The 22,112-nt window shown below is 42.7% G+C and overlaps 1 protein-coding gene across 1 annotated transcript in view; it reads left to right on the top strand.

Annotated features, from left to right (window-relative positions):
- The window catches only part of TIAM1 (TIAM Rac1 associated GEF 1), a gene marked incomplete at its 5' end in the record, with an annotated part of 524,442 nt that overhangs the window by 20,007 nt on the left and 482,323 nt on the right, over positions 1–22,112 (top strand). The window contains one exon of the mRNA XM_081234975.1: positions 1,243–1,353. The remainder of the gene's footprint in view (positions 1–1,242; positions 1,354–22,112) is intronic.

Below are 22,112 nucleotides of genomic sequence, written 5' to 3' on the forward strand. Positions count from 1 at the left end.
TGCTAGAAACATTTTACACAGAAACCAGCCGGGTATATAATATTCATGGTTCATTAATCGGGGTGATAGATGAGGACCTCTGGTTTTAGGCTTGGCTGAGATTCCCAGATGCTTAAAACTGGAGGAAGAAGGAAGGTATCTAACTGGAGTTGTGGAAGCCCAAGATGCTGGGAAATCCCCTTCAGGGCGGCCAGAATGGCCGGTGCGACGGGAAGTCATGTTTTGACTGAGTCACATTCACACTGAAGACACAGAGAAAGAGTCAGCCATGAAATTGATGGTTGAACAGATCAGGTGTCTGGGATGAATCCACAGACCTCCAGATTTGGAAGACTGTAACAGACCCCCGTCTGGGAATGTCAGCTGAAGCCCCAGACCAAGGATATAATTGAGGGAGTTCCCTGATGGCCTAGCGGTTAGGATTCCGGGCTTTCACTGCCGTGGCCTGGGTTCAGTCCCTGATCAGGGAACTGAGATCCTGTAAGCCACAAGGCGTGGCCAAAAAAAAAAAAAAAAAAAAAAAGGAAAAAAGAAAGAAAACATCTGTCTGTCTGTCTGTGGCCCCGGCATCCTACCCAAGGAAGGCTGGAGGAGCATGGAAATCCTGAGAAGGACACTGGGTGGGCTGGAGGACCCTCGAGAGAAAACAAGCTCTGTCCTCCTCCTTCAGGATAGCCCAGTGTGTGGAGAAAGCCTGTGAGGTGAACCAAAAAGCTTTTTCTCCTCCCTCCCAGCCCCGCTCGCCACGCCACCCCCAATCCCCTGCTCCCTCAGGTCTGAATTTGTCTTCCTTTCCTCTCCCCTCCCCCATCCCTAACTAGTAAGGCTTGGCGGCCTCCTCTCAATTGACCTTTGTCTGATTTGGAGGTGGAAGATTTTTGCAGGTGTCAACAGCAGTCCCACAGTGAATAAAGATGTGAACTTCCCCCTTTTGTACAAATTGCAAGGCAATCTTCATTGTAACATTACTTCAACTGGGAAATGTAATTTGATAGAGGTTTGTTAATCTTTTAGATTCCCTTTTTTTTTTTTCTTTTTAAAATTATTTGTTGCCCAGACTGAAAATTGGCACCGCCTATGGGTTCTGGATGCAATCAAATCAGAAATGATACTGAGGCCAGCTGGGCCTGACGCAAGAGCCTAGTGGGGTCAAACTGACATTTTTCTTCCATATTTGATGAGTAGAGAAAAACACTGGATGTGAATTCTCAATAACCAGAGGCCACTGTACTTTTCTTGCAGACTGGCTGTTGCTGTCCGTTTCCCAGTCCTGCTGTTCAGCCGAGTGGGATTCTTCTTCATGCCAGTCACGTGGGCGCAGAGGCTGGACTCTTCCTCCAAGGTCATGAGCAGGTACCCTCACTTGTATGAATGTATCACAAGGAAAGGGCATTGTGTAATAAAGAATTTACCCTTGCCCAAAGAGAGGTCTGCTCTTTGCCCTCAGCTCCCCACCCAGAGGTGATCTCTAAGCCCTTAGGCTCTCCTGCCTGATAAGAGTGCCTTTGGAACCAAATGTAGGTCCACTTGCCCACGGGCAGTAAAGCCAATCTACTGACACCAGGTTGCGGTGAAGGAAAGTGCAGCGTTTATTGTAAGGCACCAGACAAAGAGTCCAGTGCAGCTAATGCTCAAAACACTTGCGCTCAGGGAGGTGTTTTTAAAGGCAAAGTGAGGGAGGGGAGTCCCAGGGTGTGTGATTAGCTCATGCACTGCTCTCTGATTGGTTGATGGCGAGTGGTGGTAACTTTATGAGTCCTTAGGCGCCAGGAGGCCTAGGGGCCATGTGCTCATGGGCATCATGTAGTTCACTTTTTCCATTTGGTGGTGGTTTTAGCATCTGTAAAACAACTCAGGAAATGTGCACCAGATACTGTTATCTAGGCGCTTCAGAGAAGAGCTAAAGCAGAGGACATGGGGGGAGGGGTGTGTCCCCGGCAGGCCCCACAGTGTCCTGATCAGTTACATTTGTTTACCCGGACGCTGAGTAGGAGCCTCTCCCGACTGCACCGTTATTTGTCTCTTCTCTTGGCTGGTTTTCACCTGTATCTTTTTGCTGTAATAAAGGGTAACGGTGAGTATCATAGCTTTCAGCAAGTTCTGAGGGTCCTTCTAGTGAGTCACTGAACTTGGCAGCGGTTGTGGGGACCCTGAGCTGGCCTCTGGTGTCAGAAGTGAGAGTAGTCTTGGGGACAGTTCCCTAACTTTGCAGGCACGGACTAGGACTCTATGCTCATGGTCTCTGGACTGGACTCTCCTCTCACTGGCTGGGTGAGCTGCTTCGTCTCTCCAAGCCCCTTTGCCTCAGCACTCAGCAGGGAGGATTATCTGTACCCTCTGGGGGAGGTTGCTGTGGAGGCCGAGATGGGAGTGAGAAGGCGGGCTGTGCAAGTTGTCCGGCTTCACGGAAATGCGCCCACTTGGTGCCGGTGGACTGAGTGCCCTCTCACGTTTGGGCACGTTTGACGATGATGATGATTGTAGTGAGGACCCCATTCCTACAGTCTGACTGGCCTCATCTGTCTAGACAGGGAAGAGAGAGGGGCTGGGGCCAAAGAATAAGCACCTGGAGCCCGAATGGAAGCCATTTCTGTAAAATAAGGTCTTAGGAGCCACTTATTGGAAGTGGTGGAGGGGTGCAACCTCTCTGCACACGATGAGACACACCTAAGTGACAGTGCACCTGTCATTCATCAGAAGAGCAGAAACTCAATATCTTGACAAACCACTCTGTGGCGAGGCTGGAAGTGGGCACTACAAAATGGTCCAACCTCTGCTGATGGGAATTGAGCAATAGCTAAGAAAATTACAGAGCATTTACCCTTTGACCTAGAAATAGCACTTCTGGGTACTATCCTCAGTTACCTCTAGCAATACAAAAAAAGTTGTGATGGTTATTTATTACAGCATAATTTGTAATTCAAAATATTTTAAACAACCTAAATGTCCATATGTAAGAAATTGTTTGAATAAATTATAGCATGTCCACACAATGAAGTAGCACATGGCTATAAAAACCAACAAGGAAGAACTCTATGAACTGATACAGAGTGATATCCAGATATATAGTTACATGCAAAAAACAAACAATCAAACAAAAATCAAAGTTCACCAAGATGATTATAAATGTAATAACACCTTGAGTAAAAAAGAATCTGTGAATCGGAATGATATCGAAGAACAAATAAACAGGAAGAGTGAAGAAAGCTCTTCTTTCATTACAAGGGAAAGTAAAATGCCAACTAAAATGCCATAATAAATGTAGAGGGACTAATACAAGTAGAAAATCAAGTCACCATTTTTCACCCATCATAGCAAATCATCACTATAATCATTGATTCAGGCTCGAATCATAATGGATGCTAAAACTACTGGGTTACATTTTGTTGGGGAAAGGATACTTATAACATGCACACAATCTTAAAGCTGCCCCCCCATGTTGCTTATCAGTTACATACTTACCAGAGGACACCACCTTAGTTAAGAGATTTAAATCAACATCTCCAATAATAGGACAAACTGGTGACATGCCTCCTGATGGATGCACTGAAAAGACCACAACATCACAGATATTGTTTTCCTGCCAAAAATGCACAAGCTGAACAAAATCACGAGGAGACAATTATGTAGACCCAGGCTGAGGACATTCTACAAAATAAGGGCCTGTACTCTCCAAAAATGTCAATGTCATGAAAGGTAAAGAAAGGCCTGGGAAATGTTTCAGATTTTAAAATACTAAAGACTACATCCAAATTTAAAACTTTTGTGTACCAAAGGATACTATCAACTGAGTGAAAAGGCAACCTATGGAATGGGAGAAAATATTTGCAATTTATGTATCTTATATGAGATTAATATACAGAATATATGAAGAACTCCTGCAACTCAAAAACAGCATCAAAAAACAATGCACTAGGGCTTCCCTGGTGGCGCAGTGGTTGAGAGTCCACCTGCCGATGCAGGGGACACGGGTTCGTGCCCCGGTCCAGGAAGATCCCACATGCCGCGGAGCGGCTGGGTCCATGAGCCATGGCCGCTGAGCCTGCATGTCCGGAGCCTGTGCTCCACAATGGGAGAGGCCACAACAGTGAGAGGCCCGTGTACCGCAAAAAAAAAAACAAAAACAAAACAATGCACTTAAAAAATGAGCAAAGGACTTGAAGAGACGTTTCTCCAAAGAAGTTATAAAATGGCCAATGAGCACATGAAAAGGTGCCCGACATCACTAATCACTAGGGAAATCTGAATCAAAACCACAGCACACAGCACAGGAGGTGAAGCTCAAAACCATTATGCTGAGTGAAAGAAGTCAGACACAGAAGTTTACATCCTGAGATGACTCCATTCAGAGGAAATTCTAGAAAAGGCAAAGCCATAGGGACAGAAAGCAGATCAGAAGTACCTGGTGGTCCAGATGGGGGCGGTGATGAGAGCAACGCGGCAGGAGGGAACTTCTAGGGGTGATGAAAGAGTTCTGAAACGAGTATAGCAGTCGCAGGACTGTGTATTTACAAAATTCATGGACCTCTCGACTGAAAATGGGAGGTATATGTATATCAGTAAAGCTATAAAATAATAATAATGACGAGGAAGAGAAGGTCTTGAAAAAACCACATCTCAGACTGAACTCTGCCACATGCACTCGTGAGCAGGCTGACCCAGCAACCCTTAGACGCCTCTTCTGGAAGTCCATGTAGTCCGGGCTGTAGGGCCTCAGCCTCCAAACCCTCTCTCTCTGAAAGGTTCACTCAGGGCAGATGCAGTGATTACAGTTCTGGTGTCAGGTCTCGGGACTCAGGAACAGACACCTCCAGTGAGCACCTGCACATGGGGGTGGTTCAGAATCCTAAACCCCGGGTGCCATTCAGAGAAGTTCAGGCCACAGGACTGGCTGGATTCTTATCCCCTGCTCAAACCTGGGGGGCCTGCACAGGAAGCCCAGCTAATCCCCACATCTGAGCGCCATGACTACACGATGAAAACTAATTTCTACCATGCATTAGCTAATTAGCAGAGACTCTGATGTTGATCAGAGATAAAAGTAGCTGAGGGGCTTCCCTGGTGACGCAGTGGTTAAGAATCCACCTGCCAATGCAGGGGACACAGGTTCAAATCCTGGTCCGGGAAGATCCCACACGCCGCGGAGCAGCTAAGCCTGTGCGCCACAACTACTGAGCCTGCATGCCTAGAGCCCGCGAACCACAACTACTGAGCCTGTGTGCCACAACTACTGAAGCCCGTGTGCCTAGAGCCCGTGCTCTGCAACAAGAGAAGACACCGCAATGAGAAGCGTGCACACCGCAGTGAAGAGTAGCACCTGCTCGCCCCAACTAGAGAAAGCCCACGCGCAGCAACGAAGACCCAAAGCAGCCAAAAATAAATAATAAATAAAATAAATAAATTTTTTTAAAGTAGCTGAAGCGTTTGTAACAGCTGACTCGATGGTGGGCTTTTTAATTGCTTTTAACTTTGTATTTTGGAAAAAAGTCAAACCCACAAAAAAGTTGCAATAATAGCACAGTGAACTTCTTTATACCTTTCATCCAGATTCACCAGTTGTTAGATTTTTGTCTCATTTGCTCATGAACCCTCTCTCTCTTTCTCCCTCCATATATGTATATGTTTATATATATACATCTATACAGAAATATATGTATATATTTGTGTATAGATATATATGTATATATGCACCTGATATTTGTACCTATTTATCTATCTAATATATAAAGAGACTTTTGCTGAACCATTAAGTCTAATATGTCCCCTTCGCCTCTAAATAATACAGGGTATATCTCCTAAGAACAAAGACATTCTCTTACATAATCTCAGGAAAATCGTCAAATTCAAGAAATTAATATTAATACAATATTATTGTGTAATACATTTTCCATGTTTGGATTTTACCAGTTGTCCCAATAATATCCTTTATAAACCTTTGTTTTCAAGCTGGGCTCCAGTCACGGGTTAAGCAAGACATTTCATTGTCAACTTCTTTAATCTCCTATAATCTGGAACAGTTCCTCAGCCTTTCTTTGTCATGACATGGACATTTTTGAAGAGAAGAGGTACATAACTGTGTACAGGGTGCCTCGATTTGGGTTTATCTGATTATTTACTTGAGATTATTCTGGTTACACATTTTGCATCTGGAGTGACTTGATCTCATTGTGTCCTATTACTAATATTTTGAAATGTTGGACACTTGCGGTGGTCATTTACATTATGATGTCTGGGATACTTCCCCGCTATAAAGGTATTTTTCCCTCTGTACAATTAATAACTCAGCTGTAGGCAGATACTGGGAGCCTAGGTGAATCTCCTTCTCCCAAACTGACTCACCCAAAAGAATCAGTTAGTAAACTTGGGCCTTTCAAAGAAAATGAATCTCGGGCTTTCCTGGTGGCACAGTGGTTGAGAGTCTGCCTGCCGATGCAGGGGACACGAGTTCGTGCCCCGGTCCGGGAAGATCCCACATGCCGTGGAGCGGCTGGGCCCGTGAGCCATGGCCGCTGAGCCTGCACGTCCAGAGCCTGTGCTCTCAACGGGAGAGTCCACAACAGTGAGAGGCCCGCATACCACAAAAAAAAAAAAAAAAAAAGAATAGAAAAGAAAATGAATCTCCCCTGAACTCAGCAAGATCCTAAAGATACAGCCATTCGTGCTATACCTATTTTCAGGGTAAGTATGATAGCTTCACACTCATGAGGGTTTTTTTGTTTTCGTTTTTGGCTACGGGGCATGTGGGATCTTAGTTCCCCAACCAGGGATGGAACCCACACCCCCTGCAATGCAAGCACTGTAAGAGAGGAGTCTTAAACACGGGATTGCCAGGGAAGTCCCTCAATTCTTAACTGGTGTCCTCAAGGTGTCCTTGGATAGAATTCAGGGGGTCTTAAACTTAGCTGGGAGATAAATTAGGTCAATTAGGTCATTATTTTCACCAACCTCCGACTGAAATTGAGCATCCTCTTCAATTATGAATGAGACAACAAACCAAAGCAGTACCAATGGCTTTGTAACCCATGGAAACTCCAGACATTTCATATCACATTGCATCTGATGCAGAACATTATTTATACTCATCACTCCCTTGAAATCAGAGCAGTTAATTAGATTCATCACCAGAGCTTGTTATTTAACGCATTAAGAAAAGAGCAAATATATTACATATCACAAATTTGAAGTATATTTTGTTAGTAGAGTTTCAACAATGTTTCCTTTGTAATCCTATGTATTTTATTTTATGCACCTGTCTTAGTCTGTTTGGGCTGCTATAACAAAACACCGGTAGTATCTGCTTGAATTCTGAGTAATCTTTGCTGTGCATTGATTGTCCACTTTCATAGTCCTGATCAGCGCCTAGCTGGCTTGGCCTTTTATTTTTTTTAATTTTGGCCTTGTGGCTTGCGGGATCTCAATTCCCCGACCAGGGACTGAACCCGGGCCACAGCAGTGAAAGCGCCAAATCCTAACCACTAGACCACCAGGGAACTCCCTGGCTTGACCTTCCCTGTCTGTCTTTCCTACTGCCTTTCCTGTCTGTCTTTCCTACTGAATGAGAGGTGCCATAGGATCATTCTTCATTCCAGCAGCACCTAACCCAGTGCTGGAACACTGCACATGGTTAAGAAGTGTTCGTGGAGTTGAATAGATGCTCCCGTTTTGGAGCAAGAACACTCAGGCTCACGTGAGAGGAAATAACACTTGGCAGCCCCAGGGTTAGAACCCAAGGCTTCTGGTCCCTGGTCTGATCCACTCACTCTTGAGCACCAAGGGCCTGGCCAGTTTGCTTTCATGACCCTGAATTTCTCTCAAACAGCTGTTAGTTATGTTGTCTTCCTGGACTGAGTGAACAGTCTTCCTGAAACAGGCTTAATGCAAAGAGAAGTATATCAGTAACAATTACACCCATCAATTTCTGTTTGGATGTGAGTTTTCAAATGTTAAATGATTCCTAAAACCTCTGAATTTCTTCTTCCCAGGAGCCCCACAGACCCCTTTTAACTTTTGTATATGAAGTTTTTCAAATATTCAGAGAACTACGGAGAATGACTTAATGAACCCATCCCTTGGATTCAACAATGATCATTTTGCCCCCTTTTTGCTTCCTGTTTTGTTCTATATAATTTCCTGAAGCATTTTAAAGTCAATTACAAACATCATAGCATCTCAACCCTAAATAAAGAGGACTAGGGCTTCCCTGGTGGCGCAGTGGCTGAGAGTCCGCCTGCTGATGCAGGGGACACGGGTTCGTGCCCTGGTCTGGGAAGATCCCACATGCCGCAGAGCGGCTGGGCCCGTGAGCCATGGCCGCTGAGCCTGTGCGTCCGGAGCCTGTGCTCTGCAACGGGAGAGGCCACAACAGTGAGAGGCCTGCGTACCGCAAAAAAAAAAAAAAAAAAAGAGGACAGCGCCTTTCACAGCCATAATTCCTTTGTCACACATCAGAAAATTAACTCCCTAATACCATTTTGCGCACAGCACATATTCGAATTTTCCCAGTTGTCCTTAAAAAACCACTTTATTACAGTTGGTTTGTTTGAGTTAATGTAGGACAATTCCCTGCTTTTTCTGCGTTAAATGCCGGTGTCTTATTGAGAAAGCCAAATCAGTTTTCCTGCAAAATGTCCCACGTTTTAGATTTGGTTGGTTGCTCCCTCATGGGGTCATTTAAACTGTCTCCTTTACTTCCTGTCACCTGGAATTTAGACCTAAACTCCTGCTCAGACTTAACAAAAATATTAAACAAAATATTAACAAAAATATTAAATATTTAAGTAAGAATACTTCAATGTAGTGTCTTGTGCTTTGTATTTCAACACATCAGGATGCTCAAAATATCCAGTTGCCCCATTACTAATGATGCTAAGATTTGGTGAGTTCTGGTGATGAGAGCCTGATCCCTCCTGGACGAATTGTGTTTCCCTCTTTCAACCAGCAAGTGTCCTCTGGCATGACACTTGACACTCTATCCCCCATCAGTCTTTCACCCAAAGGTTTTCTCATCTATTGATTAATGTGGCCTGAATCAATTATTTTATCAGAGTTTGCAAAATGGTGATTTTATACTATGATTTTTCCACATTAATTAGCTGGTATTGAAACAGAACAGGACCCTATGGTCCTTGCCCCTCCCCGTGTCCTCAGCCTGCCTTTTGTCTGTGAAAAAACTTTAGCCAAAGAATAAGTTTGATCAGAGAAGTGAGAAAATGCAGAAACCAAGGAAAACAGTCCAACAAGACTAAATAATAATAATTTAGTCATTAAGCATAGTCAAGGACCATTAGTTCCTTCTCAAGGGCCATTAGTTCCTTCTCAAGGGCTATAGATGATATTCTGAGCCATACCAGGTGGGAGAAGTTAACTACGTGATGACCAGACTGTAGCCACGACGTAAGCTGCCACAATTCCAAGAACTGGCCTCAAGGAAATGAGAACAAACCGACCCTGGAACAGAAGATTAACTGTACTTAAAACAATCAGGATGATGCTGGTCAGACCACCAATTACCAATTTCAAGATGACCGCCAGAGCTGACTGTGCTGTTTCTGCACGTAGCCCTCTCCCTCCGTCTATGAAAGCTCTTGCCCCCTGATTGTCATTTGTAGGGGGAGTCGGCCTTTGGACAGGAGTCCGCCCCACCCCTGTTGCTGACATCCAAAATAAAGCAAACTTTCCTTTCCACCAACTTTGCCTCTTTATTGGCTTTTGAGCAGCGAGCACCTGGACCCCACTTTCGGTTACAGTATCCTTCTGGAAAACAGAGCCCTTTCTCATCGTTCAGGCCTATTTGGTCACCCTGAAATATAGTTCCTAAAGTGAAGGCAAGATAATTATTCAGTTATTTCCCTTCAATGATCATTTTCCAGAGTAAATAAGTTACCTCCAGTGGTGACAAATGCATTCTTCTTGGGGAGGAACTTCCTCTTTTGGTTGAATATCATAATGAGTTCATGGTTTAGGGGAGCAGATGTTTTAGGTCTCATTCTAGGGTTGCAAATAAAAATAGGATTACAGTCAGACCTCTATAGCCTCAGGTTCTGCATCTGTGGATTCAAATAACCATGGACCAAAATTATTCCCCAAAAAAAGAAAATTCCAAAAAGTTCCAAAAATCAAAACTTGAATTTGCTGTGTGGCAGCAACTAGCATTTACATTGTACTTATGACTATTTACACAGTATTTACATTGTATTAAGTATTATAAGTAATCTAAAGATGATTTAAAGTATACGGGAGGATGTGGGTAGCTTATATGCAAATACTACGCCATTTTGTATAAGGGATTTGAGCATCCTTGGATTCTAGTATCTGCTGAGGGTCCTGAAACCAATCTCCTGCAAGTACAAAGGGACAGCTGTATTTTTGTTTTGCTTTTACCTTGTTAACTCATAATTTCCTGTTTTATCCATGTTGCAATATGAAACAGTTTTATTTTAACTGGTGAGCACTACACTTTAAACTTTCGTCTACTACACTTTAATTATAAATCCCCTTGGGTTGGGCACCAAGGTTACTGCCAGTACTTTGTGTGAGGGTTAATTTATTTAAAAAAAAATATATATATATATGTATATTTATTTATTTTTGGCTACGTTGGGTCTTTGTTGCTGCGCGTGGGCTTTCTCTAGTTGTGGCGAGCGGGGGCTACTCTTGGTTGCTGTGTTGGGCTTCTCATTGCGGTGGCTTCTCTTGTTGCAGAGCACGGGCTCTAGGCACGCGGGCTTCAGTAGTTGTGGCACATGGGCTCAGTAGTTGTGGCTCACTGGCTCTAGAGTGCAGGCTCAGTAGTTGTGGCACACGGGCTTAGTTGCTCCGCGGCATGTGGGATCTTCCCAGACCAGGGCTCGAACCTGTGTCCCCTGCATTGGCAGGTGGATTCTTAACCATTGTGCCACCAGGGAAGCCCAGAGGGTTAATTTTATGTGTCAACCCGTCTGGGCCAGAAGGTGCCCAGACGTTTAGTCAAACATAATTCTGGGTTTGTCTGTGGGGTGTTTTGGATGAGATTAACATTCGAATTGGTAAACTGAGTAAAGGAGATTGCCCTCCCTAGTGTGGGTGAGCATCATCCAGTCAGTTGAAGACCTGAATAGAACAAAACAGCTGAATGAGGGGGAACTTCCCCCTGAGTGCTTGAGCTGGGACGTCGGTCTTCTCCTGCCCTCACCTGCAACATCCGACAGCGGCTCTCCTGGGTCTTAGGCTTTTGTCCCCATGCTGAGCCACAGCCACCCTCTGCCTCCACAGGAGACCCTTAATACCAGCAGGTAGGTCTGGCCCAGGCTCTTATGAGGCCACTGCTTTTTCCCCTGGGTCCTGGTGCACACGAGACCTTGTGTGCACCCTCCAAGAGTGGAGTCTCTGTTTCCCCCAGTCCTGCGGAATTCCTGCAGTCAAGCCCGGCTGGCCTTCAAAGCCACATGCTCTGGGGGCTCCTCCTCCCGAGGCCAGACCCCAGGCTGGGAAAGCTGAGATGAGGATAAGGACTTTCACTGCTGTGGGAAAACCTCTGCAGTATAATCATTTTCCAGTCTGTGGGTCACCCACCTGGCGGGTATGGGATTTGATTTTATCATGACTGTGCCCCTCCTACCGTTTCACTGTGGCTTCTTCTTTGTCTTTGGATATAGGATATCTTTTCTGGTAGGTTCCAGTGATTTTTTGGTCCGTGGTTGTTCAGCAGTTGTGATTTTTTTTTTTTTTTTGCAGTACGTGGGCCTCTCACTGTTGTGGCCTCTCCCATTGTGGAGCACAGGCTCCGGACGCGCAGGCTCAGCAGCCATAGGCTCACGGGCCCAGCCGCTCCGTGGCATGTGGGTTCTTCCCGGACCAGGGCACGAACCCGTGTCCCCTGCATCGGCAGGCGGACTCTCAACCACTGCGCCACCAGGGAAGCCCCTGGTTGTGACTTTGATGTTGTCGTGGGGTGGCCTCCTGCTCTTCTGCTCCACTATCTTGTCTCCCGGGTCTTAGGCTACACCTTCCTCATCAGCTCTCCTGGGTCACCAGCTTGCTCAGTGCAGACCTTGAGACTTGTCAGCCTCCATAATCACATGAGCCAGTTCCTTACAGTAAACACACATATACGTCTTACTGGTTCTGCTTCTCTGGAAAACTCTAATTCACTTTGCTACCAGGATGTACCTTCTCATAGATATTTCTCTGTGCCGCTGTACAAAATGAACTTGATATGTGATGGGGCACCTGCACACTTAACTCCTCAGTGTTCTGAGGCAGTCGCCTCCAGACTGAATGAACTTGGTTACACACCCGCAGCTGTGCACAGGGGTCTCTCTGAGTCCCCACATCCTCACTGACACTTAATTTTCAGTTTTTAAATTTACAGCATCTCTTTTCTGCCCTGCAGCCTTAGTGGCTTCCTACCTCACTCAGCAGTAAGTCCACAGGAACCCACAAGTCCCACCCGCACCTTCCCACCACCAGCTCTCTGCCCCTCCACCTCTTACGCTCTGGCTGTTCCTGAGTTACATCCTTTCCTAATAAACCAGTCATCTACTAAGACTACAGATGTTTATAATTTCCAGATTCAGATCTTGCACTGAAACATATTTTTGTAATTGTACTTAGTTTTCAATATCCAGAAATGTATCCAGGCACTGAGACAACCGAAGAATAAAAGTGCAAGAAGTACAGCAATTATAAACCACAGAAATGGATATCATGCATGATTAGTTTCGTTTTGCCACCATATAACTGAGTTTTTAAAATAAAACCTTGGGGACTTCCCTGGTGGTCCAGTGGTTAAGACTCTGTTTTCCCAACACGTGGGGCATGGGTTAGATCCCTGGTTGGGGAACTAAGACTGCATGCCGCCTGGCGGGGCAATACATTAAAATGAAAGGAAACGAAATGAAATGAAATGAAAAAACAAAAGTCTCTGTATTACTTATGTGTTGCTGCTGTCGACTGAAGAAAAAAAAAAAAGCACAAGCTCAAAGTTGAGAATTATGTTTTATTTGGCAGTCTTTCTCAGGACTTCAAGCCTGGGAGGCAGCTTCTCGGATAGCTCTGAGGGTCTGGTCCGAAGAGGTGAGGGAGGAGCCAGGATAGATAGGAGTTTTTGCAACAAAGACCAGTCAGTTGGAACATCAAAAGATTACTGTTAATTAAAGAAAACCAGACATCTCAAGTTAAAGCACTGAACACTTTTCTCTATATGGGAAGATGCAGGAGTCTGTGTTCACTGAAATCATTCCTTAGATATGCACCTCAGCTATCTAGGACCAGTATCCTGTGCTTTCCCACCCTGAGTCCCCTCGGGGTGCGCCACTAGGGGGAGCTAGTGGCTGAGGGCTTGCTGGTGGGCAGCACGTCTGTCTCCATCCTGAATCCTCTCAGGGCTCACTGTAGGGGCTGCCGTAGTGGCTTGACAGCTGCGGCATCCTTTGTTGGCAGGCAACATTTTTTCATTCCCGGTGCTAACGAGTCACCTCATCTGTAATGGCTTAAAACAGCAACAGTCGTTTATTATCTCTCATGATTTCTGTGGCTCAGGATTTCAAGAGTGGCTTGTGAGGCATTTGTGGCTTAAGGTCCCTCTTAGGCTGGGCCTCGACCGGAGCTACAGGGTGTGCTTCCATGGTGGCTCCCTCACTCGGCTGCAAGGTGGAACAGCCTCAGCACCTCTGCACATGGGCCTCTACACAGGGCTGCTCGAGTGTCCTCACAGCATGGCGGCTGGCTTCCCTCAGAGCCAGTGATCCAAGAGAGCAAAGCAGAGCAGCAATATATTTTATGGTCTAGCCATGGAAGCCACGTACCACCATGTTCACAGTATTCTATTGATCACATAGGTTGGCCCAGGGTAGGAGGGGACTAGGACAGCAGGAGGCAAGGATCATAGGGTCCATCCTAGAAGCTGGCTACCACAGCTTCGTATTAATATAAAAACGTCACCAGAGTTAAATTAGACCTCTGATGATAACTCCAGAACTACTAAAAGAAAAAAGAAAAAAAAGAAAACTTAGCTTCATACAAAGAGGTTTGAGAAGAAAACTAACAGGACATTTATCAGAATTTTCCAATCTCTTTTGGTATGCACAGAACTACACTTGAAATTTTCTTTAGACTCAAATGAGAGAAGATAAGAAGAATGAAGCTGTGTCTTCCCATTGAATACCTGTATCGTCTGTGTATTTTATGTCTCATGTGAGATGTACATACCATAAAAACTAGATGGCTACTAGGAATCATGGCCCAACTCTTTTGCCAGTGTTATGAAAATAAATAAACATTAAGGATATTATTTTTTAGTATAAGCATAATTACTTTTTCATCTCTATAAACGTTGTTTATATGCTAAAAGTAGATTCCATTTGTGATTTTTCAGTAGTATATGAAGTGATGGGGCTTCTGTTCACCAGGAGGTCAACTGTTTCATTTTCTGTATTCTTTGGAAGCATTTGAATTTAGACTGATGGTTGTAAGAGTCCAGTCTGCAGTTTTTAAGACAGAGTTTCCATGGGTCTGCCTATGCTGGCATTTTTGTGTCAAGATTGGAGCGGTCTCTTTCACATTTCTATCCAAACTGAAATTATTGACGATTCCTTTGGGGACAGTTATAAAGAGGGCTTGTAATGCAAAATCAGGCCACTTTAATAGGGCGCCGTAGTCTCAGGAAATTTGTTCAGTAAATCTGACAGCAGCCCAGACCATGACTCTTAATGTAAAGTCACATCCAACATACATTTACATATAACTCACATGAAATCAATTATATATGCATATTGGGGACGGGGCAAGGAGAGAAAGAGAGACAGAGAGAATATGAATTTACATCATGAAGATTTTTGCCTGCTATTCCCTTCAATAAGTTTATGGCCTAGAGTAGGAGGAAGATTGGAGATTTGAATCAAATATTCCTTCACAAGATCTCAGTTTCTAGATAACTCTCATGGTGTGAGGATCTCACTTTGTGAATGTGAGTCTACTATTTTAAGTATATATTTCTTTTTTCTATAATAAGGCCCTGAATACCCAAGCAATTACTTTAGCTGATGCTCAGTTGAAAACAAAGACACAGAAACAGCAATTTGCTCATCTCTGGGGTCAGGGCAAAGGGCTGTTTTGGACGGCCAATATATCCCTCATTAGCATACTGTGTAAAGATGGTCCCTAATTGAGAACTTAAGATTCATGAGAGTAATCTTGGCAATACTAAATTCCAGCCTTTTATATAGCTCTTACAACTAAGTTCCTGAGAAAGCAGACCGCTGTTTTTATCCTGCAAAATGGCTGTATCAGTTAGAGTTCTCCAGAGACATAGAACCAATAGGATGTGTATATATGTATGTAGGTATTTATGTGTGTGTGTAGGTGTGCGTGTGTGTGTGTGATATACATAAGACAGACTGATTTTAAGAAATTGGCTTATTTGGGAGGTTATTTTTAAACATTTATTTATTTAACTTTTTAATTATTTTTTTAAAGGTTTTTTTCTTTCTTTTTTCTTAATTTATTTTATTTATTTTTGTGGCGTTGGGTCTTCGTTTCTGTGCGAGGGCTTTCTCTAGTTGTGGCAAGTGGGGGCCACTCTTCATCACGGTGCGTGGGCCTCTCTTGTTGCAGAGCACAGGCTCCAGACGCGCAGGCTCCGTAGTTGTGGCTCATGGGCCTAGTTGCTCCACGGCATGTGGGATCCTCCCAGACCAGGGCTCGAACCCGTGTCCCCTGCATTAGCAGGCAGATTCTCAACCACTGCGCCACCAGGGAAGCCCTTTTTATTAGTTTTTAATTGAAGTATAGTTGATTTACAATATCATGTTAGTTTCAGGTGTATAGCACAGTTGATTCATATATATATTTTTTTTTTTCAGATTCTTTCCCCTTATAGGTTATTACAAAATACTGAGTACAGTTCCCTGTGCTATACAGTTACACACTAGGTCCTTGTTGGTTATCGATTTTTAAAATTATTTATTTATTTATTTATTTATTTGGCTGCACTGGGTCTTAGTTGCAGCATGTGGGATCTTCTTTGTGGCATGCCGGATCCTTTTTTTTTTTTTTTTTAAATTTATTTTATTTATTTATTTTTGGCTGTGTTGGGTCTTCGTTGCTGCGTGCGGGCTTCCTCTAGTTGTAGCGAGCAAGGGCTACTCTTCGTTGCGGTGCACGGGCCTCTCATTGCGGTGGCTTCTCCTGTTGCGGAGCACGGGCTCTAGGCACACGGGCTTCAGCAGTTGTGGCACGTGGGCTCAGTAGTTGTGGCTCGCGGGCTCTAGAGCGCAGGCTCAGCAGTTGTGGCACACGGGCTTAGTTGCTCCGCGGCATGTGGGATCTTCCCGGACCAGGGCTCGAACCCGTGTCCCCTGCATCAGCAGGCGGACTCTCAACCACTGCGCCACCAGGGAAGCCCTTTTTATTAGTTTTTAATTGAAGTATAGTTGATTTACAATATCATGTTAGTTTCAGGTGTATAGCACAGTTGATTCATATATATATATATTTTTTTCAGATTCTTTCCCCTTATAGGTTATTACAAAATACTGAGTACAGTTCCCTGTGCTATACAGTTACACACTAGGTCCTTGTTGGTTATCGATTTTTAAAATTATTTGTTTATTTATTTATTTATTTGGCTGCACTGGGTCTTAGTTGCAGCATGTGGGATCTTCTTTGTGGCATGCCGGATCCTTTTGTAGTTGCGACATGGGGATCTTTAGTTGCAGCATGCAGGATCTAGTTCCCTAACCAGGGATCAAACCTGTGCCCCCTGCATTGGGAGAGCAGAGTCTTAACCACTGGACCACCAGGGAAGTCCTGGTTATCTATTTTATGTATAGTAATGTGTATATGTTAATCCCGACCTCCTAATTTATCCCTCTCTCTGTCCCCCGTTCCCCTTTGGTAATCATAAGTTTGTTTTCAGTGTCTGTGAGTCTCTTTCGTTTTGAAATAAGTCCATTTTTAAATTTTTTTTTAGATTTCACATATAAGTGATATCACATGATATTTGTCTTTCTCTGTCTGGCTTACTTCATTTAGTATGATACTCTCTAGGTCCATCCATGTTGCTCCAAATGGCATTATTTCATTCCTTTTTATGGCAGAGTAATATTCCACTGTGTATATATACCACATCTTCTTTATCAATTCATCCGTCAATGGATATTTAGGTTGCTTCCATGTCTTGGCTATTGTAAATAGTGCCACAGTGAACACCGGACTGCATGTATCTTTTTGAATTATGGTTTTCTCCAGACATATGACCAGAAATGGGATTGCAGGACCATATGGTAACTCTAGTTTGTTTGTTTGTTTTTAACATCTTTATTGGAGTATAATTGCTTTACAATGGTGTGTTACTTTCTGCTGTATAACAAAGTGAATCAGCTCTATCTACACATATATCCCCATATCCCCTCCCTCTTGCATCTCCCTCCCACCCTCCCTATCCCACCCTTCTAGGTGGTCACAAAGCACCAAGCTGATCTCCCTCTACTATGTAGCTGCTTCTCACTAGCTAGCTATTTTACATTTGATAGTGTATATATGTCCATGCCACTCTCTCACTTCGTCCCAGCTTACCCTTCCCCCTCCCCGTGTCCTCAAGTCCATTCTCTACATCTGCATCTTTATTCCTGTCCTGCCCCTAGGTTCATCATATATATGTGTTAGCATACGGAATTTGTTTTTCTCTTTCTCACTGACTTCACTCTGTATGACAGACTCTAGGTCCATGCACCTCACTACAAATAACTCAATTTCATTTCTTTTTAAGGCTGAGTAATATTCCATTGTATATATGTGCCACATCTTCTTTATCCATTCATCTGTCAATGGACACTTAGATTGTTTCCATGTCCTGGCTATTGTAAATAGAGCTGCAGTGAACATTGTGGTACATGACACTTTTTGAATTATGGTTTTCTCAGGGTATATGCCCAGTAGTGAGATTGCTGGGTCATATGGTAGTTCTATTTTTAGATTTTTAAGGAACCTCCATACTGTCCTCCATAGTGGCTCTATCAATTTACATTCCCACCAACAGTGCAAGAGGGTTCCCTTTTCTCCACATCCTCTCCAGCATTTATTGTTTGTAGATTTTTTTTATTGCTAAAAGACATTTTATTTTATTTATTTTTTAACATCTTTATTGGAGTTTAATTGCTTTACAATGGTGTGTTAGTTTCTGCTTAATATCAAAGTGAATCACTTATACATATACATATGTCCCCATATCTCTTCCCTCTTGCATCTCCCTCCCTCCCACCTTCCCTATCCCACCCCTCTAGGTAGTCACAAAGCACAGAGCTGATCCCCCTATGCTATGCAGCTGCTTCCCTGTAGATTTTTTGATGATGGCCATTCTGACCGATATGAGGTGATACCTCATTGTAATTTTGATTTGCATTTCTCTAATGATTAGGGATGCTGAACATCCTTTCATGTGTTTGTTGGCAATCTGTATGCCTTCTTTGGAGAAATGTCTTTTTACATCTTCTGCCCATTTTTGGATTGGGTTGTTTGTTTTTTTGATATTGAGCTGCATGAGCTGCTTGTCTATTTTGGAGATTAATCCTTTGTCAATTGCTTTGTTTGCAAATATTTTCTCCCATTCTGAGGGTTGTCTTTTCGTCTTGTTTATAGTTTCCTTTGCTGTGCAAAAGGTTTTAAGTTTCATTAGGTCCCATTTGTTCATTTTTGTTTTTATTTCCATTTCTGTACGAGGTGGGTCAAAAAGGATCTTGCTGTGATTTATGTCATAGGGTGTTCTGCCTATGTTTTCTTCTAAGGGTTTTTTAGTGTCTAGCATTACATTTAGGTCTTTAATCCATTTTGAGTTTATTTTTGTGTATGGTGTTAGGAAGTGTTCTAATTTCATTCTTTTACATGTAACTCTCCAGTTTTCCCAGCACCACTTATTGAAGAGGCTGTCCTTTCCCCATTGTATATTCCTGCCTTCTTTATCAAAGATAACGTGACCATGTGTGTGTGGGTTTATGTCTGGGCTTTCTATCCTGTTCCATTGATCTATATTTCTGTTGTTGTGCCAGTACCATACTGTCTTGATTACTGTAGGTTGTAGTATAGTCTGAAGTCAGGGAGCCTGATTCCTCCAGCTTCGTTCTTTCTCAAGATTGCTTTGGCTATTCAGGGTCTTTTGTGTTTCCATACAAATTGTGAAAGTTTTTGTTCTAGTTCTGTGAAAAATGCCATTGGTAGTTTGAAAGGGATTGCACTGAATCTGTAGATTGCTTTGGGTAGTATAATCATTTTCACAATGTTGATTCTTCCAATCCAAGAACATAGTATATCTCTCCATCTGTTTGTATCATCTTTAATTTCTTTCACCAGTGTCTTATAGTTTTCTGCCTACAGGTCTTTTGTTTCCTTAGGTAGGCTTATTCCTAGGTATTTTATTCTTTTTGTTGCAGTGGTAAATGGGAGTGTTTCCTTAATTTCTCTTTCAGATTTTTCATCATTAGCATATAGGAATTCAAGAGATTTCTGTGCATTAATTTTGTATCCTGCTTCTTTACCAAATTCATTGATTAGCTCTAGTAGTTTTCTGGTAGCATCTTTAGGTTTCTCTATGTATAGTATCATGTCATCTGCAAACAGTGACAGCTTTACTTCTTCTTTTCTGATTTAGGTTCCTTTTATTTCTTTTTCTTCTCTGATTGCTGTGGCTAAAACTTCCAAAACTATGTTGAATAATACTGGTGAGAGTGGACAACTGTGTCTTGTTCCTGATCTTAGAGGAAATGGTTTCAGTTTTTCACCATTGAGAATGATGCTGGCTGTGGGTTTGTCATATATGGCCTTTATTATGTTGAGGAAAGTTCCCTCTATGCCTACTTTCTGGAGAGTTTTTATCATAAATGCGTGCTGAATTTTGTCAAAAGCTTTCTCTGCATCTATTGAGATGATCATGTGGTTTTTATCCTTCAGTTTGTTAATATAGTGTATCACATTGATTGATTTGCATATATTGAAGAATCCTTGCATTCCTGGGATAAACCCCACTTGATCATGGTGTATGATCCTTTTAATGTGCTGTTGGATTCTGTTCCCTAGTATTTTGTTAAGGATTTTTGCATCTGTGTTCATCAGTGATATTGGCCTGTAGTTTTCTTTTTTTTTTTTTTTTTTTTTTTTTTTGCGGTACGCGGGCCTCTCACTGTCGTGGCCTCTCCCGTTGCGGAGCACAGGCTCCGGACGCACAGGCTCAGCGACCATGGCTCACGGGCCCAGCCGCTCCGCGGCACGTGGGATCTTCCCGGGCACGGGCACGAACCCGTGTCCCCCGCATCAGCAAGGAGACTCCTCTCAACCACTGCGCCACCAGGGAAGCCCCTGTAGTTTTCTTTTTTTGTGACATCTTTGTCTGGTTTTGGTATCAGGGTGATGGTGGCCTCGTAGAATGAGTTTGGGAGTGTTCCTCCCTCTGCTATATTTTGGATGATTTTGAGAAGGACAGGTGTTAGCTCTTCTCTAAATGTCTGATAGAATTTGCCTGTGAAGCCATCTGGTCCTGGGCTTTTGTTTGTTGGAACATTTTTAATCATCAAAGATTTTTAATTTTTAATCACTGATTTTTCAATTTCAATGCTTGTGATCAGTCTGTTTATATTTTCTGTTTCTTCCTGGTTCAGTCTCGGAAGGTTGTGCTTTTCTAAGAATTTGTCCATTTCTTCCAGGTTGTCCATTTTATTGACATATAGTTGCTTGTAGTCATCTCTCATGATCCTTTGTATTTCTGCAGTGTCAGTTGTTACTTCTCCTTTTTCATTTCTACTTCTGTTGATTTGAGTCTTCTCCCTTTTTTTCTTGATAAGTCTGGCTAATGGTTTATCAATTTTTTTAATCTTCTCAAAGAACCAGCTTTTAGTTTTATTGATCTTGGCTATTGTTTCCTTCATTTCTTTTTCATTTATTTCTGACCTGATCTTTATGATTTCTTTCCTTCTGGTAACGTTGGGTTTTTTTTGTTCTTCTTTCTCTAATTGCTTCAGATGGAAGGTTAGGTTGTTTATTTGAGATTTGTCTTGGTTCTTGAGGTAGGATTGTACTGCTGTAAACTTCCCTCTTAGAACTGCTTTTGCTGCATCCCATAGGTTTTGCGTCGTTGTGTTTTCATTGTCATTTGTATCTAGGTATTTTTTGATTTCCTCTTTGATTTCTTCAGTGATCTCTTGGTTATTTAGTAGCATATTGTTTAGCCTCCATGTGTTTGTATTTTTTACAGTTTGTTTCCTGTAATTGATATCTAGTCTCATAGCATTGTGGTCAGAAAAGTTACTTGATACGATTTCAATTTTCTTAAATTTACCAAGGCTTGATTTGTGACCCAAGATGTGATCTATCCTGGAGAATATTCCATAAGCACTTGAGAAGAAGGTGTATTCTTTTGTTTTTGATGGAATGTCCTGTAAATAATAAGTCCATCTTATCTAATGTGTTATTTAAAGCTTGTGTTTCCTTATTTATTTTCATTTTGGATGATCTGTCCATTGGTGAAAGTGGGGCATTAAAATCCCCTACTATGATTGTGTTACTGTCAATTTCTCCTTTTATGTCTGTTAGCATTTGCCTTATGTGTTGAGGTGCTCCTATGTTGGGTACATAAATATTTACAATTGTTATATCTTCTTCTTGGATGGATCCCTTGATCATTCTGTAGTGTCCTTCTTTGTCTCTTGTAATAGTCCTTATTTTAAAGTCTATTTTGTCTGATATGAGAATTGCTACTCCACCTTTCTTTTGATTTCCATTTGCATGGAATATCTTTTTCCATCCCGTCACTTTCTGTCTGTATGTGTCCCTAGGTCTGAAGTGGGTCTCTTGTAGACAGCATATATATAGGTGTTGTTTTTGTATCCATTCAGCCAATCTGTGTCTTTTAGTTGGAGCATTTAATCCATTTACATTTAAGGTAATTATCGATATGTATGTTCCTATTACCATTTTCTTAATTGTTTTGGGTTTGTTTTTGTGGGTCTTTTCCTTCTCTTGTGTTTCCTGCCTAGAGAAGTTCCTTTAGCATTTGTTGTAAAGCTGGTTTGCTGGTTCTGAATTCTCTTAGCTTTTGATTGTCTGTAAAGGTTTTAATTTCTCCATCGAATCTGAATGAGATCCTTGCT

The sequence above is a fragment of the Mesoplodon bidens genome (assembly GCF_964165515.1).
Source record: "Mesoplodon bidens genome assembly, chromosome: 5".
In the NCBI taxonomy this organism is placed as follows: domain Eukaryota; kingdom Metazoa; phylum Chordata; class Mammalia; order Artiodactyla; family Ziphiidae; genus Mesoplodon; species Mesoplodon bidens.